General features: G+C 56.6%; 1 protein-coding gene across 3 annotated transcripts in view; it reads right to left on the bottom strand.

The window, feature by feature from the left end:
• MID2 (midline 2) overlaps positions 1–14,992 on the bottom strand; it is a 63,304-nt gene extending 48,312 nt beyond the window's left edge. Inside the window, exon 1 of one of the 3 annotated variants that reach the window (XM_054641500.2) lies at positions 14,856–14,992. The gene's annotated coding sequence lies outside the window, so the exon portion shown is untranslated. Of the gene's footprint in view, positions 1–14,723 lie in introns of all 3 variants that reach the window. The other 2 variants (XM_077185953.1, XM_077185952.1) reach the window with 2 other exon arrangements.
• Between the last annotated feature and the right edge of the window lie 847 nt (positions 14,993–15,839).

Below are 15,839 nucleotides of genomic sequence, written 5' to 3'. Positions count from 1 at the left end.
AAAAACCTCTTATCCCCTCCAGCAGCTCCAGGCCTGCTTCTCGTGAAGGAGAAAAGGCAAATCATGTCGTGGAAACTCTGAGCAGAGCAGGTTGGGAGCTCTTAACATCCCATCCTGCTCCCTGCTTTTCCTGGCCATTGCTTTTTGGAGCAGGGTGGGGAGGGCATAGCAGTGAAATTATACTTGGCAAAGTTCCACTACTGGCTGTCCTCTGCTGCACTCCACAACAGCCAGGGATACCTAAATCAACTCCAGCTGGAGGCAAACAAGCTGTATTTTTAGCTCCCTTCCCTTGCATGAGGCTGGAAAACAGCTCCCAGCAGGCAACTCAACCTGCTGCTCCCAACTCTGGTTTGCAGAGCACCAGGAGCTGCATCCCAAGTGCTACCCAGCCTCTGCCAGCATCCCAGCATGTTCCCAAACAGTCATGCAGTGACATGGAACCAGATCCAGCCGCTCTTTTCTCACCCACCATCCAGTGCACAAGTGGTACCTCCTGGTTTCCTCAGCCAGAGCAAGACAGGCTCCAAGTGATGCCCACTGTGGTGTCCCTCATTGTGGATGTAAGGAGAGCCCTGTTCAGTCACAGCCACAGGGACCCCTCACCCTGGCACTGCAGGAACTGACCCTGTGGGAAGCAACATGGTTGCTTCCAACCTAGCTTTGTTTTCACCCCTGGAACACCCTGGTGTGGTGCACAGGCTCTGCTTGGGGATAAGATGAAAAACCCTTCCCTGTGAGGGTGGGGAGGCCCTGGCACAGGTTGCCCAGAGAAGCTGTGGCTGTCCCTAGATCCCTGGAAGTGTTCTAGGCCAAGCTGGAGGGCGCTTGAAGCAACCTGACATAGTGGAAGGTGTACCTGCCCATGGCAAGGGATTGGAATTGGACGAGCTTTAAGGTCGTTCCAACCCAAACCAGCCTGGGATTCTATGAAAAAGGGCTGTAACCAAAGCCTAGGGGGATAACCCAGCAGCAGGAGAGGGTCTAGCTGCTCGAAGCCCCAGGCTGCTGCTAGCACCTGCAAATGGCAAATTGCACAGGTGCCACACTGGGCCATGCCCATCCCCATCCCACTGAACATATCTGTTCCATCACCCCCACCCCACTGCACCATGTCTTCCCTATTGTCTGAAATAGGATGTGCAAGTGCCTGGAGGAAACCCTGAGCTCTTCCCTGCACCAGCTCAAGGGGCTTATAAAATAAATCCCTTGGATATTTTCATATGTTCATGCTGAAGCAGCTCTTGCTGGCCAAATGCAGCCTTGCAAACACATACACACATTTAAAATTATTTTTCTTTCCCCAAGAGAGACAGTGGAGAAGTTGCTGGATCCAAACAAGCAGAGGAGCGTGAGGGCTCCCAGCAGCTTTCTCTGCACAGCCCACGGAGGGTTTCTGAAGCCTCGGAGCTGCCACAGCCATGGGAAAGCAGCAGGGAGGAAACTGCTCCTGGCCCTGAGCCTGCTGGCTGCTTGGGCTGCCCTGGATCCAGTGGGCTCCCCATGCTGCAGACCTGGCAGGATGAGGGGTCCCAATACACCCCCAGTGCTCCAGGCACCTCCCACGCCAGCCTCTCCCTGTGCCAGAGCTGCAGCCTGGCACCAAGAGCCCCAGACCAAGAATCCCTGTGCCAGCCCAGCTGGGGGCACAGCCTCTCCTGCCTCCCATCACTCACGGGTTCTCCCCGGTCAGCAAACACAAAGATGAAAAAAAAGAAAGGACAAGAACAGGATTTGTTTCATAGCCTAAGACTGGGAAAAGAATTTAAAAATCAGGATTGACGTGAAAGGCTCCCCAACACCTTGCCAGAGCCAGATGTCCCACAGAGCAGCATCTCCCATATCCAACTTCAGGCTTCACATGCAGCTCCATTGCTATCCAAGGGAAAACAATGCAGAAAGTTTAAACAGCCTTTGGTTTTGTTACTGAGGGACATTTGTACATTAATCTTGTTTTCCTTGCTGGGACAAGACCTGTGACATACCCAAGAGGAGCCTCAGGCTGGGACAGAAGCTGGAGCCCTCTCGGACGAGTGGAGGAGGCACAGGAGCCTGCTCAAAGGCAGTACAGCAGCAGGGACAGGAGCCTGTCTGGAGCTGCAGGAGCCCTGCTGGAGGAGCCCCCTCAGAGGAGGAAGGGGAGCCCTGCTCCACGATGCTACACCTGGCAAAGCAGCCATGCTGCCATCAGAGCCTTTCATGCCTCTCACTTTGATGTTCTCTTTGATGTCCAGGACTGACACAGCCCATGGAATAGTTGATTAGATTAAAATGTGTTTTCTTTACAGTCATTAACTCCCTAAATATAAAAGTTATAAAATACTACCACTGTTTATAGACAGCCCCGTGTCCTTTGTGCCCAAGAGTCAGTGGCCCTGTCCATGCTGGCCTGTAATGACACTGTGCAGCAGCAGCAAGTTAACAGCATGTGACATCCAACCAACCATTTTTCTGTGTTGATCTGAGCTTTGCCCAAAACTAAGGGAAAAGGGGGAGGGGGTGGGAAATCAATGACTAACAGAAAAGATGGGGAAGGGCAGCAAACCCCAGGGGGGCAGAGCTGAGGATGATGCAGGCCCAGTGCAGAGCCAGTGCCAGATCCTCTGGGACACAGTGACTGTTGCTTTTACTTCCAGCCCAGATGGTCTCCAAACACTGTGTGCCAGCCTGGAGCAGCAGGAGTGTGGTGAGGGTACATGGGTCACCCGTGGCAAGTTACACCAAGGGTTCCTAGATACAAGGGTTCCCCCACCTCTTCTCCCAGATAATTATTTTCGCACTATCAAAGCTCTTCATCACTGCCTTAAGCTCACGGGTTTGCCAGGAGAGATGCAGAGGTTTGGCACCAAGGGAAGAAGGAAGGAGAGATATTGAAGGAGAGATGCTGCCCACATCACCCCATCCATACCTGGGAGGGAGACATCCTGGTGTACATCACCTGAGGCCACAGGCACCCAACCCAAAATTCATGCTTTCCCCTTGAGCAGCATCCAGGCCCCATTTTTACCCATGTTTTCCAAGTCCACATAAAATTCCCTCTGGTCTCCCCCAGCCTCAACCCAAGGCAGAATTTGGCCAGCCTTCAGAGTCCCACACCAGGATATCCAGATGTGTTCAGACAAATGTTAATTCTGCAGGTTGGTATTTTCCACACCAAATATGATTATTTATTTCCCCTTCCCCTTTTTATCCCTTTTTTTTTTTTTTAACTTCTCTTCCCCCTCAAAAAAGCTCCAGCCGAGATTGCTCAGCTCCTTCCAAGAATGAGGCTTTAGAAGAGCTATGCTGCTCCACCCGTGCATTAACGAAGAAAGTAATAAAATATGGCAACCCTTTCCTTAATTGGCACAGTGACAGCAGGATACAAAATCTGGGCAGCAGTTGTCTCCATCCTTTTTGTTGTCCTTGGGAAAATTAGTTCAAAACCAGATCAGTGTTGAGGGGAGGACAGAACAGCCTGTGCAGCAGCCACATCTCGTTCATCTCACTCCTGAGGAGCCCGGCGCAGCCCCCACAGCAGCAGGGACCTATTCTGCAGCTCAAGGGGAAGAGGTCCCCCCTTCATTTCCCCAGCTCTGTCAATGACCCTGTGCTCCTGCCAGCTCAAGCCTTCCCAACCAACTTGCCTGAATCTGCCCTTGGGATGGGCCTGTTCCAGGAGAAACAGGGTCCTAGGAGGAACACAGCCCCAGCTGTGTAATCAGCAACAGCTTCTGACCTAAGGAAGGCACCCCAGGGAGAGGGAAGGCCTCCAGGCTCCTCCAGCCAATTCACATCCACCGTTACTTATTCCTTCTGTGCTTTATTTCCATCAGCTGTGCATATTTAACACCAAATTTGAAGCTCAAAGCTGCAGCCAGCACAGAGCATCCCTTGGCCACATCATCACCTCTACTCCTCCCTCCCAGAACACCTGAACACATCAAACAGAACTTGGCCTTTCCTCCCACCACTCCCACTAATAACTCCACAGATTTGTCTGAGGCTTTCTGAAAATCCCAATGATCTGTCTCCCAGCTGCCCTCCCCAATCACTTTACTGCCATACTAGAAAAAGAACATCACCTGCTGCAGTTAAACTGGATTCCCCCTATAAAAGCTGTGTTGCTGTCCCTAATCCATCAAACTGAAACAGCATTTCCATACCAGCTTTAATTATTTTCCAAGCCAATTTGCTTAGTGCTAAAGCAAGGTTGCTCCACATAATTTCCACTGCTCTTCCTGCATCTCTTAAATGAAGGACAGAGCCAGGAGGCTGGGTTCCCATGCAGCAGTTCACTTCAATGAGAGACCCCTGTGTGCTGGCAGTTCAGTTGCTTCATTCTTAAACCCTCCAGAAGAGCCACCAGAGCCCAGCAGGCACTGGCCATTTGTGCTCTTTAACTCCTCCATTTGCACTGCACCTTATTCCCTCTGGGAATTTCACCTTCATCACTGCCTTCACTGATGGGATGAGACCATTTTGCTCCATCACAAAATCCCTTTACTCCTGAATGTCTCCTGTCAGGCTCCAAGGTTGGGAAGGGCTGTCTTGGGTTTTCTGCACGGGACAAGGATGCTCCAGCTAAAGCCTACAACGTCTCCACCTCATTCACCTCCATGATGCCAGAGAGGCAAGCACCAAGAAAAGATCCTTTGTTTGATCTCTAGTGATATCCTGGTACAAGGGAAAAGTTTGCCTCTTTTTGACAAATAGCGCCCAGGAAGGTGACAGCTCCTGGAGTGCTCCCACAGGACCTCAGCACAGCATGTGTCCACAAAGGGCTCCCAGGGGATGCAGCATTTTGGAGCCCTTGAGCTGCAGGTTGGATCAGGAAGGGATTCCCTGTAGTTAGCTCCCTGGCTCCTGCAGCCATACAGCAGGAATCCTGCCATGTGGATTCCTCATCAGCTGGAGGGGTTTGAAGACACCCCAGGCAGCAATGGCACACACTGTTCTCCAGGACATTATGGGGCAATTGCCACTGACACCATGTGGGAACCTTCCCCTGCCATCTTCATCAGTGGCCTGGGGGTTGACAAGACACAAAAGGCTCAGGGCACCTCTCCAGTCCCTCCACTGTGGCAGATCCCTGGAGCACAGCACAGCTGCTTCCAATTCCTGGGGAAGACAGCAGCTCCCCAAGGTCCCCAGCACTTGCCTCCCTAATCTGTGAAACCTGGGGCTGCAGCAGCCAGTCTCAGGCTCTGGCAGGTCGCAGACCACGGCAACCCTCCTTCCCACATGCTGCATATGTCTGTCCATCCGTTCATCCACCCCCCCTGCAATGAAACCCACAGTCCCTACCTCTCTGCCAGCAGCTGCCCCCACAGCTCAGAGGCTGAAGCTGGGGGGGGTCACAGTGACTCTGAGGGCTGGGAGGGGGCTGTGGCACTGTCAGGGACAGCTGCAGGCACGTGGCTTTAGCAGGAGCAGACCCACCAGGCCATTGCAGAAGGGAGTGACCCCCTTCCAGCCTGGCCCTTGAGAAAAGCAGCTGGTGACCAGGCATGCCACCAAAGTGGCACGTCCAGCATTCACACAGCCCTGGTAGCCCTGCCACCCCCCTCCCTGCAAATTGTCCCTCCCCTTCTGCCACAGAACTCCACTGTTCCAGGTCTCACCACCCCCTCCCCTCCCTTACCTCTCCTGCAGCTCTGTGCTCTCCTGCCACCCTGCTCTGCCAGCCTCTCCAGCTGATGCTGTACAGCCGGCAAGCAGATCCAGCAGCTCCTGAAAACAACCCCGCTCCCAGCTGGCTCCTGCCAGAGCACACATGGCAGCAGCCTTTTGATCTGAGCCTTTCTCCAGGCGCACCCTGTGGCTCTGCATCCTTCCCCTCTTCCTCAGCCACCGCCTGCAATGCAGCTCCAGCCCAGCCTCGTCCCTACCACAGCCACCAGCCCCCAGGCCAACAAGGATGAGGGAGGGCATAGCTGCAGTGGCAGCTGGTGCTCTGGAATAACCTTTGGGCTCCAGAGCAAGTCATGGCAAGTCATGGACGCTGCAGAGATCATACAGGCTCGGCACAGAGGTCTGCCTTGCTGAGGAGGAGGGCACTGCAAGGCAAACCCCTTGGTCTCTCCAGAGGCTGGAGCAGCAGCAGCCAGCTCCTGTGCTCACAGTCCCAGTGCTTTACTAGGGGACCAGCATCCTACAGGGTCTGCACCCCACGAGGCACACCAGGGTTATCCCCACTCTAGTGCTTCCTAGAGGACACCAAGCGCAGGACACTGGCACAACTCACCCACAGAGGAGTGGAGTTCAAAGAGGTGCAGAGACATGACCAGAGTGAAGGCAAGGCTGAGCTTGTGGCAAAGCCCACCATGGGAAACAGCCAGGAAACACAGACCCAGACCTGGGAAGGTAGCAGTGCTGCTGTCACAGGAGCGTGACCACAGTGAGGGGCCAGTGCACCCCAGCAAAGGAGCTGGCCCCGCACCAGTGCTCCCCAGGACCCCTCCTGCTGTGCAAAACTCAAAGCTCTGCTACAGGGATGTTTTCAGGGGGGTAGAATAACAACAGATCCTCAGTCAAAGAAAGGGGGGTTGCCCCTGCACAGCACAGTCTCAACCCAGCAAAGGCACAGAGCCCAAGAGGGGTATCCCACCATGGTACCCCCAACCTGTTCTGGGCATTGCCCCTCTGCACCACCTGACTCATGCTGGGAAGGGAGAAAACTGAGTGGGGCCAAGGGAGCTGCTGTCTGAACCAAAGGCTCTGTCACGACCCTGCTGGCCCAGGGCTGCCAAGTGTGCTGATGGAGCTCTGAGGAGCACACGTAACCCCGGCACCACGCCAACCCCCAGCCCATGGGACACACGCTGCCGATGGCACCGGCTCAGCCCCATTTTGCTGCTCAGTGCAGCCGCAAAAGCAGCAGTTCCGACCCCCTGGCAGATCCCGGCCTCACTGCATGGAGGCTGTGCAGCCAGCCCGGAGCCTGGCCGCGGTCCCAACCCAGCGCCCTCTCCAACTTCCCCGCCCCAAAGCGACAGATCAGCTGCACTTCCCCGAGATACCACGGGGCCGGGAAATCCAAGGGCCATTGTGCTGCTCTGCACAAGGTTAAATATATCCGCACAGCTCCTTGGGCTGCATTCCTGGGAGGCTGAAAGGATAAACAACACTTCCTGCAGGAACTGGAGACAATGGGGGGATAATTAGTGCTAATGCCCAGTGCAGAAACAAAGCAGGTAGCAGATATTTGTCCACCCTCCTCCTTCCGTCTGCACCCCCTTCCCACCCTGCAATGCCCAGGAAGAGGCACTCAGACTGGCATAACTGGGCTCCCGGGCCACCTAAAAGAGATTAATGATTTAAAAGGAGGAAAGCTGCCTCTTTCTAAAGGGGCTTCACCATTCCAGGCTTCCAGGCACACGAGCACAAGTCTTGGAGACACGTTTCTCCCAGAGCCAGCCTGGCTCAAGCTGGGCCCATGCACGGAGGGTCCCAACAGAGGAGGTCTGGAGATGGAGCTCGCAGCAGGGCACAGCCAGCAATGCCAGCGCTGCTCGGGTCAGCCACGAGCAAAGCGCAGGGAGAGCTCCCATCGCTGCGGGAAGGGACCCACGGGCCCCCACGCCTCCCTCCACAGCCAGCCGGAGATCTGCTCTTCATAGTTAGCTCCTCTCCATCACAGCGAAGGCCCAACTAGGGCTTGTTTTCAAACTACGGCAATTTTTAATCCTTTTTCCTACCCCAGTCCCTTGGGAGTGCTCCACAGACCAGCCGCATTTCCTAATCCCCCTCCTGGTGCTGCGGAATGACAGAGCGACCCAGCGCGCTCCCTGGACACTTTTCCAGCGCATTACACAGGTCATTTAAAGCCTTTCAAGACAAAATGCTCCCACGCCCTGAGGTGACTCAAAGCCATTAGCATCTCTTTGGGGAGACCTCTCCACAGCTGCACAAGAGCACTTTTGCCCATCATCTCAAAATAAAATACATTTATAAACAAAAAAGCACCAATTCCCCTTGGCTCAGCTTCCCCCTGCAATATCCTCTGTCAAGGGGCTGGATCTCTAGAGAGGAGAAGGAGGAGGCTCCAGCACACAGAACGGACAGGTATGGCAGAGCCATTGGCTGTCCCCATGTCCCATGGTCTGCTCTGAATGTCATCGACACCCTGCTGTCATTCGCACTTTATGAAGCACATCAAAGGATGCTCCACCAGCAATACCACTGCATCCTCTGGGACCAGCCCCAGGCTCACTCCCCCAGCCACCCAGGAGCGGTTTCCTGAGCCAAGGGCACCAGCACAGCCGTGCCACTGCAGGACGTGAATTCCATGGCTAATGCCAGCATGGGGACTAACTGCTGAAGGCAGGCACGGAGCTCACAGAGCGAGGGGAGAACCATGCAGCTCACCCCATGGATCAGCCTGTGGCAATGGACCAGGGAACAGCCCTGAACCCAGCACAGGCTGCATCCCAGAGCACACTAAACAAGTCCACCATCCCCACCCAGTTGGGTGGAGAACTTGGACCATGCTGGTTGCCTCCATCACCCCTGTTCCCAGCCAGCTTGCCTCCACCACACTGCATCTCTCCAAAGTTCCCTTCCCTGCTCTGAGGGGCAGCCAAGGTAATTTTGGCAGCATGCAGGAGCTCTGGATCTGCCTGCCATCCCTTTCAGCTCTGCTCAGCTGCAATTCAGGACATGAAGCTGGTAACTACAAAGGTAATTTCCTCCTGCCATCCCTGCTCCTTCCCTGTGGGCTGCCAGAGGGAGGCAGAGGCTTCTGGCTGGCGAAAAGAGGCAGGGCACAGACAATACCTGCTCTCACTCACTGATAAGTTCTTTAATGATCTGAAAGGAGCCCAAAACGTTCCAAATTTTGCATCTGTCATGATCACAGATGATTCCAGAGCCTCCCTGGGGGTTTGACACACCAAGGTGCCTCCAAGAGCACCTGACACTCTTGATTCCCCATGGGAAACAACTGCGGCTCCACAGACAGGCAAAGCACACACCTGCTGAGGAATGACAAGTGGACACAAATTCCTGCAGTGCTGGAGGGAGCACAGCACTCTGCAGGGTCACTCCAGGACTGACCACAATGGTGGCCAGAGGCTTGGGAAAGTACTAACAGGAGCAAAAGAGTTTTAAAAAATTCCACCTTAAAAAATTAATAGTGTTATGTGTATAGATGTATATTCAGTCTGGCAGGCCTGTGGTCTGCCTCATCCAGGTGCTGGAGCACTGAGCAGCACAACAGCCAGCAGTGCCAGCACCACAGTGTCACGCTGGATCCCAGCATCAGCACAACAGTGCGGGTGGCAGCCTGAGCCAGTACAGCATCCAGTCAAAACCCCAGCCTCCTTAGAGAAATGTTGAGCCAGGTCACCAAGCGGTTCAAAACCCCCGCCCATTCCTCCCACCAGGAGGCCCAAGGGGCAGTGAACGAGAGCAGCTGCTCACAGCCCCATGCCCTGAGCTCAAAGGCCAGTGCTACTGCCCCAGCCCACCCCTGCTCTGGGTTATTGACCATCCGTGAGACCACCCTTCCCTGCCTCGCTGCATTCAGTCCTGTTATACAACCAGGTTTGTGGGGTTCTTTGAGGATCATCCACAAAATGCATTTAAGCTGCTCTGTGTCTCTTTGAAAAAGGAAGCTAATTTATTCCTCAGTATTGCTGCTGTGGTGTCAGAGGATGCTGCAGGCTCCACCTGTGACAGCTGGCACATTGTCACCTCCCCTGTGCCCCCACAGAACCCCACTCCAGCCAGGCCTCTGCCTCCTGCCTGAATGCAATTTTCCCCCTTCAGTCAACCAATTCAAAATTGGGTTTGTGTAGTAGTTGATTTCCTGCATCTGCAAAACGAGAAATAGACTGAGCAATTTATTTCTCTCTGAGACACAAATCTCAGTTATAAACACAATAATGACATTCTGCAAAGGCAAGGAGCCCTTTCATTTGGAATCCCACAGAAAGTGTGTGAAGCTGGGGGATCCCTGACACAGCTGGCACACAGACCAGCTGTGTGTGTTCCTGCATGGATGCAGCACGAGTCCCTTGGATCTGCCCTCAGTCTCAGTGATGCAGCAAGTTTCCACTTATTTCTCACATTGGCTTTTCACAAGCCTGTGGGTGTGGGTTTTCCTTCTCTAGCAGTCACCAGATAGTGAGATCTATAAAATACAGTTTTGAGACCTGAGAGCTTATAGCATCCAACTGCAACATCTGTAAAAAAATCCCAGAAAAATCAAAAACTCCAACTCCTCCAAACAAACAAAACCCCCCCACAACTCTCCCCTCCTCTCCCTCTTCCCCATTTCCCTTCACTCTACTGAGAGTAAAAAACTCGGAAGTTGTTTAACCCACACAGTGGCAGCAGCATCCCCATTCATTCACAGGCTGCTCCGGCTGAGATTCCATTCCAGCCAGATCCCACCCGCACCCTTTTCCTGTCCAAGGGTGGAAATCCCACGGGAAATGCCCAAAAGGAAGCAAACCAGATGCCACTACCCAGTCGGGAAGACCTGGCAGCAGCGTTGGGCTCCTGCAGCAGCAGTCTCTCACTGGGACGTCCCAGGCAGCCTCCCGTTCAATAATAAACAGTTTCCATCAGAATCACCACAAGCCTTTTCCACTTCAAGAGACTCCCCGGATTCAGCACAATCCAAAATGCTCCTGGACCTTGGCAAGGCAGCCTTGGCTGAGGTGGGAGCAGACACAGAACACACCAGGCTTTCCCACACACCTGGGCAATGGGGGACCTGATGGCACCTGCAGTGGGGCAGTGTCCCCTCCCCAGTCCTGGGCTCTGGGAGCAGTCACTGGTGTAGCACCAGGGGGCATTTGGGACAGCCCACATCCCCTGTGAGCAAACACACATAGGAGAAAGGGACATCATTTAGGGGGAGGGAAAGGGGGACAGGGACATGATATTTAAGCTGGACATCAGGAAGTGTTTTTTCATCCAGCAGGTGACTTGAAACTGGGACAACCCCCGCCCCCAGAGAAGTGGTGATGACCCCACGGCTGTCAGAGCTCATAAAGCACTTGGACAGCACTTTCAGGCAGATGATGAGATTCTTGGGGTGTCTGTGCAGGGCCAGGAATTGGACTTACTGATCCTGATGGGTCCCTTCCAACTTAGCCTATTCTATGATTCCATGACAGGGATGACAGCAGCACTGAAACACAGGGAACTCCCCCAGCAGAGAACGTCCCCTGCCCTCCTGGCACCCAGGGCACTTCAGGTTGGTTTGCTGTGGGAGGAAGCCAAGCCCACAGTGACAGGGGGATCAGTGAGCTGCATGGAGGCTGACTGGCACGACAGAGCTGAGACTGCAAGAAAAGAAGATAAAAAGTGGTCCAGCCTGACCCCCCCAACAGCATCCCAGATTTTTGTCGCTGGAGCAGGCCTGGGGGCCAGCAACCCAGTCCTGTCCTTGCTGTGTTAAAAGGCATTACTGGGGGCTGGGGGCTGCCTTCCCCACAGCAGGGAGCTGGTAGCCCCAGAAAACAAGGGCAAGGGTGTCCCCATCCTGGTCACAGGATGCACCTGGCCCCAGGACAGGGGGCCAGAGCAAGGCAGAGTGATGGACTGCTAGCAAGCCCAACTGGCTGTTTCCTGAGAAAGTGCAGTGCATCCAGAGGCACAAAAAGGGCAGTTCTGCCACTGGCCATGCTCCCTGGGCCAGGGGCTGGGACAAAGACAGCAAAGCGCAGAAGACGAAGCCCCCACATCCTGCCAGCATTGGCAGGGCCCCACCACTGGCACCCCAAAAGCCAGGGCTGCAGCATGCCTAGCTCTGTCCTGCATTCTCCGAAGGATGATACAGCCACAAGCTCCGGGCTCAGCACCGTGCCCCTCCCTGCACCCAAGGATGAGAGGCACGTCCAGGGCCACTGGCACGAAGGTTCAACCCAATGTTTCCAGCACTGTGTAGGAACACACGCAGGCGCCCAGGATCCCAGGGGTGAGACGTTCCCTGCATGCCACTGGAGCCCCCCGCCCTCGCACAGCACAAGGCGCCTTTCAGAGCCACACAGACACACCATTCTCCTGCTGGTGACCTCCTTGCCCTGGCATTTCTGGGACCCAGGCTCCACAGTAGCGAGCAATGGCATTGGAAGCAGCAGCCCGAGACTGGTCATCAGCATCCCCACGAGGGTGCTCGCTGGTCAGAGGGGCTGCCAGGGCTGCCTGACGGCACAGCCAGGCACTCATTAGGCTGCAACACACACTCGCTTTCCAGGCAAAGAACACTAAAAACAAGGGAAAGCAGCAACACAGGCTCCAGCCTCCCCAAGGCTTTGTCCCCCTCCAGAAGGGAGCTCAGGGGAGCAGCCACAGACCCTCTCACCCCAATGTGGGGAGCACCAGCCTCAGAGGGGTTCCGAGCAGGCTAAGGTGGGTTTCTAATTGGCAGCGGCAACTCCTTACAGAGGAACAAAATAATCACACTGCTCATCAGCTTCCTTTAATGAACCAGCTGTGCAGCCTGCAGAGACAGTTCTGATTCCAGCATCTCTGATGGAACAGCCTTGGTCTCTCCAGTGACCAGCCTTTGGGATGCACCAACCCCCTAAAGCCAGGGGTTGACCCAGGAGCTAAAAGGCTTAAGGCGCCCCTCCCCAGTACAGAAGCCCCAAGTGACAGTTCAGAAACCCACAGAAAGCCCAGGGGAGTCACAGCACCTGGCCCCTGGGTTTGGAAACACCTATCCGTCCGTGGAGGGGATGGAGCAGGAGACAACATAATCCTGGCTTTAAAACTAAGTCATTTATCAATCTCACATGGTCCCAGGGCTAATCCCACTCTGCTCACAAACTGGCACACACACTGACACATACCCCTGAGCCGTGCCTGTACCTCGGAGGCCAGCACAGCTCACCTAGTGCATGCTTTGCAAGGCAGGAATTTATCACCCACTGCAGCTCCATCTCTTTTGCAAAGCAGCACTTCCAAACCAGGCAGGACGTGGGCTGTGCACAGGCACGGCCTTCCAGCCACCATGGAAGGCTGCACAGGGCACAGACCCAGCTCGGATCGCAGCAGCCAGCACATCCAGGGCTCTGTAGCCACCTGCCTGAACCGAGACAGCTGCTGCTGTCGTTGGCATCAATTCATCCTTCCTCCTTGTATTGCTATTGCATTTACTGTCTTTTCCCAGGAGCATCCTCAGGGAACATCCCCTCAGTGCGAGAGTATTCCAGCACTGCTGCCTGGGCCAGCCTCCCTCCTTCCCTCCCTCCGTACTCTGGCCTGTTTTACTACCCCTTGGTCAGGGGCACCAGCCAAGCCTCGAGTCTGCTCTTCGACGGTGAAATGCAGCACAGACAACCTCAGCACAGAGCCCATGCCATCCGGGGGAGCGGAGGCAGCTCTGCACAGCCCCTCCAGCACAGACTGAGGGTCACTGCCCGCTGCAGCCGGGGTACAGGAGGGAAGGGCACTGCAGAAGGGTCTGGGAGCAGCTCGAGCCCACACTCAACGCCCCCCCGGCAGGCCGACAGGTCGGTGGCAGCTCCCAGGTTTGCCAGACACTGCCCGATGATGCCCCCCTGCCACCTAGGAGCCAACAGTGCCCTGTGCTCCGCCAGGCACCGCTGCCAGCTCCCACCCGGCTGCGGCAGCTCCTCCGGCAGAGCCGGTCTCCTTCAAGCCGCCTTCCGACAACAAAAGCCGAGCCGAAACCTCCGGGCTGGCTGGGGAGACCTGGGCGGCAGCCAGGAAGGGCAGGAGCCATTAACGCCGGCGTGTCCGGACTTGAGGGAATGACGGAGCAAGCAGAGCCATCTGCCCTCGCCGGAAACTCCGCAGACCGCTGGGCAGAACGGCCCTTCACCGCACTCCAGCCCTTGCCAGCTGTGCTCCAGCCCTCGCCAGCTGTGCACACAGGGGCAATAAACCTGTGGTTGGGATGTTTTTGAGGCAAAACAGGAAAATAAAGCGCGAGAACGAGGTGACACTTGGGCACGTTTTCCAGCAGCTGCACAGGTCCTCGGCGCAAGCAAACACACTCCGCTGCCAGCTCAGCAGTGACACCCCAAAGTGCGGGCAGTACCCCGGAAACGTCTCCCGACCCCCGGTGCCCGGGGGGGGGCAGCGCTGGCAGACCTCCCACACGTGCCCGTGTCTCTCCTCTGCGGCTTCCGAAGCACCGATCACGGAGCCCGCTACCGATTAACTTCCGTGGCCCTGGAGTTCACCAGATTCCAGCCCCGCTGGGAGAAGGGGTGTGGGGGGGGATCCCAGCAGGATCAGGGCAGCACCGGCCCCGCACCGGCTCTGCGGCGGCGACGACAACCCGGCACCACAAACCGCTGGGAGCTGGCACGGGGCTGGGCAGCGAGAGGGGATACGACAGTCTCCGCCGTGAAACCCGGGGTGAGGGGGAACGGCGGGGGCACGACGAGGTGCGCACGGGGTCCCTAAAGCCGCGGGCGGGGAGCCGGGAGCCGGCCAGTTCGTATCCGCTCCGCCGGTACCGCACCGCCGCTCCCCAGCAGGACGGCCCTCAGCGAACCGGGGGAACGGGAAGGCCGCGGGGAGCCCCGAGCGGGGACAGGCCACGCGGGTCTCCCCGCTAAGCGGCGGAAGGTGACGGAGCCGGCTGGCAGACGCACTCGGCAACGGGGAGAGGCGATCGGGAGCGGGGGGAGCCGGCAACGGCTCCCGGGAAGGGCGGCAGTCCCCCGCCCCGGCACTCGCTGCAAACCCGCGGGAAGGGCCGCGCCGGGGCCCCGACGGCCAGGTTCGGTGTTTCCTCCCGCCCCGGTACCTACCAGTGTGTCGGGGCATCCCCTCCCCGACTCGGTGCCGCCTCCCGCCCCGATGCCGGTACCTACCGGCGGCCCGCGGGAGCCCCCCCGGCCCGCCCCGGTGCGCCCGCCCGCCCCGGTGCCGCCGGTACGTACCGGCGGCCCGCGGGAGCCTCCCTGCCGCTGCCCGGGCATCTTGGAGGCGCGGGGACACGGCGGCGGCGGCGGCGGCGCGCGCGGGGCGGGCGGGGCGGGGCCAGAGAGAGTGCGCGGCCCCGCCCCTCCCTCTTGGCCCCGCCCCGCCGCAGGTGAGGCCGCGGCAGCGGCGCCGGGAGCGCGCCCGGGCCTGGGCGGCACCGCGGGGCGTGGGGACACTGCGTGCCACTCTGGGGACACTGGGTCCCCCTCTGCGGACACTGCGTGCCACTCTGGGGACACTGGGTCCCCCTCTGGGGACACTGCGTGCCACTCTGGGGTCGGCGCAGGGTATGTTCCGTGGGCTGTGGATACTACATGCTCTGAGGGATTGGGGGAACTGTGTGCTCCCTCGGGGCAGGGGACAGAGAGTATTCCCGTGGGGTGGGGGGCACTCGGTGTTCCTGTGGGTTTAGAGGCACTGTGGGTCCTTATGGGATGGGGGACACCGTGTGCTTCTGTGGGGTGGGGGGCAGTGTGTGTCCCTGTGAGATGTGGGGAGCTGTGTGTTCCCATGCGATGGACGGCACTGTGTGTCCATGTGTTTATGGTGAGACTTGGTACCTTGACAGCGGGTCTTTCAACAGATTTATTTTTTTCAAAGTGAAAAATGAATTAAATGGGTTTTTCACCACCTGGTTCAGCATCACAAAGGGACGTCCCACCCAGTGTTCTCCATACAGCAAAACAGCTCTGGGTGGATTGTTACCTGCAAAGTGCACATATATATGTATCCACAGCAATAACATCAAAGGGAAACATGAGAGGGGGAACCCAGAACTGTAATTTATTCCTTCATAATATGGAGACATGTGGCACGGGTTATTTATATTTGAAGGCTGCCCAGAGTGTAAAATGAGCCATCTTTTAAAAATAAACCTGAGGATAATTACATCCAGGCTCCTGGTGCATCTGAAGGTGAGGCCAGGCAAGCTGCTGTCAGGT

Source organism: Agelaius phoeniceus, chromosome 14, assembly GCF_051311805.1.
Source record: "Agelaius phoeniceus isolate bAgePho1 chromosome 14, bAgePho1.hap1, whole genome shotgun sequence".
Taxonomy (NCBI): domain Eukaryota; kingdom Metazoa; phylum Chordata; class Aves; order Passeriformes; family Icteridae; genus Agelaius; species Agelaius phoeniceus.
This window is presented reverse-complemented; position numbering and strand designations above follow the sequence as displayed.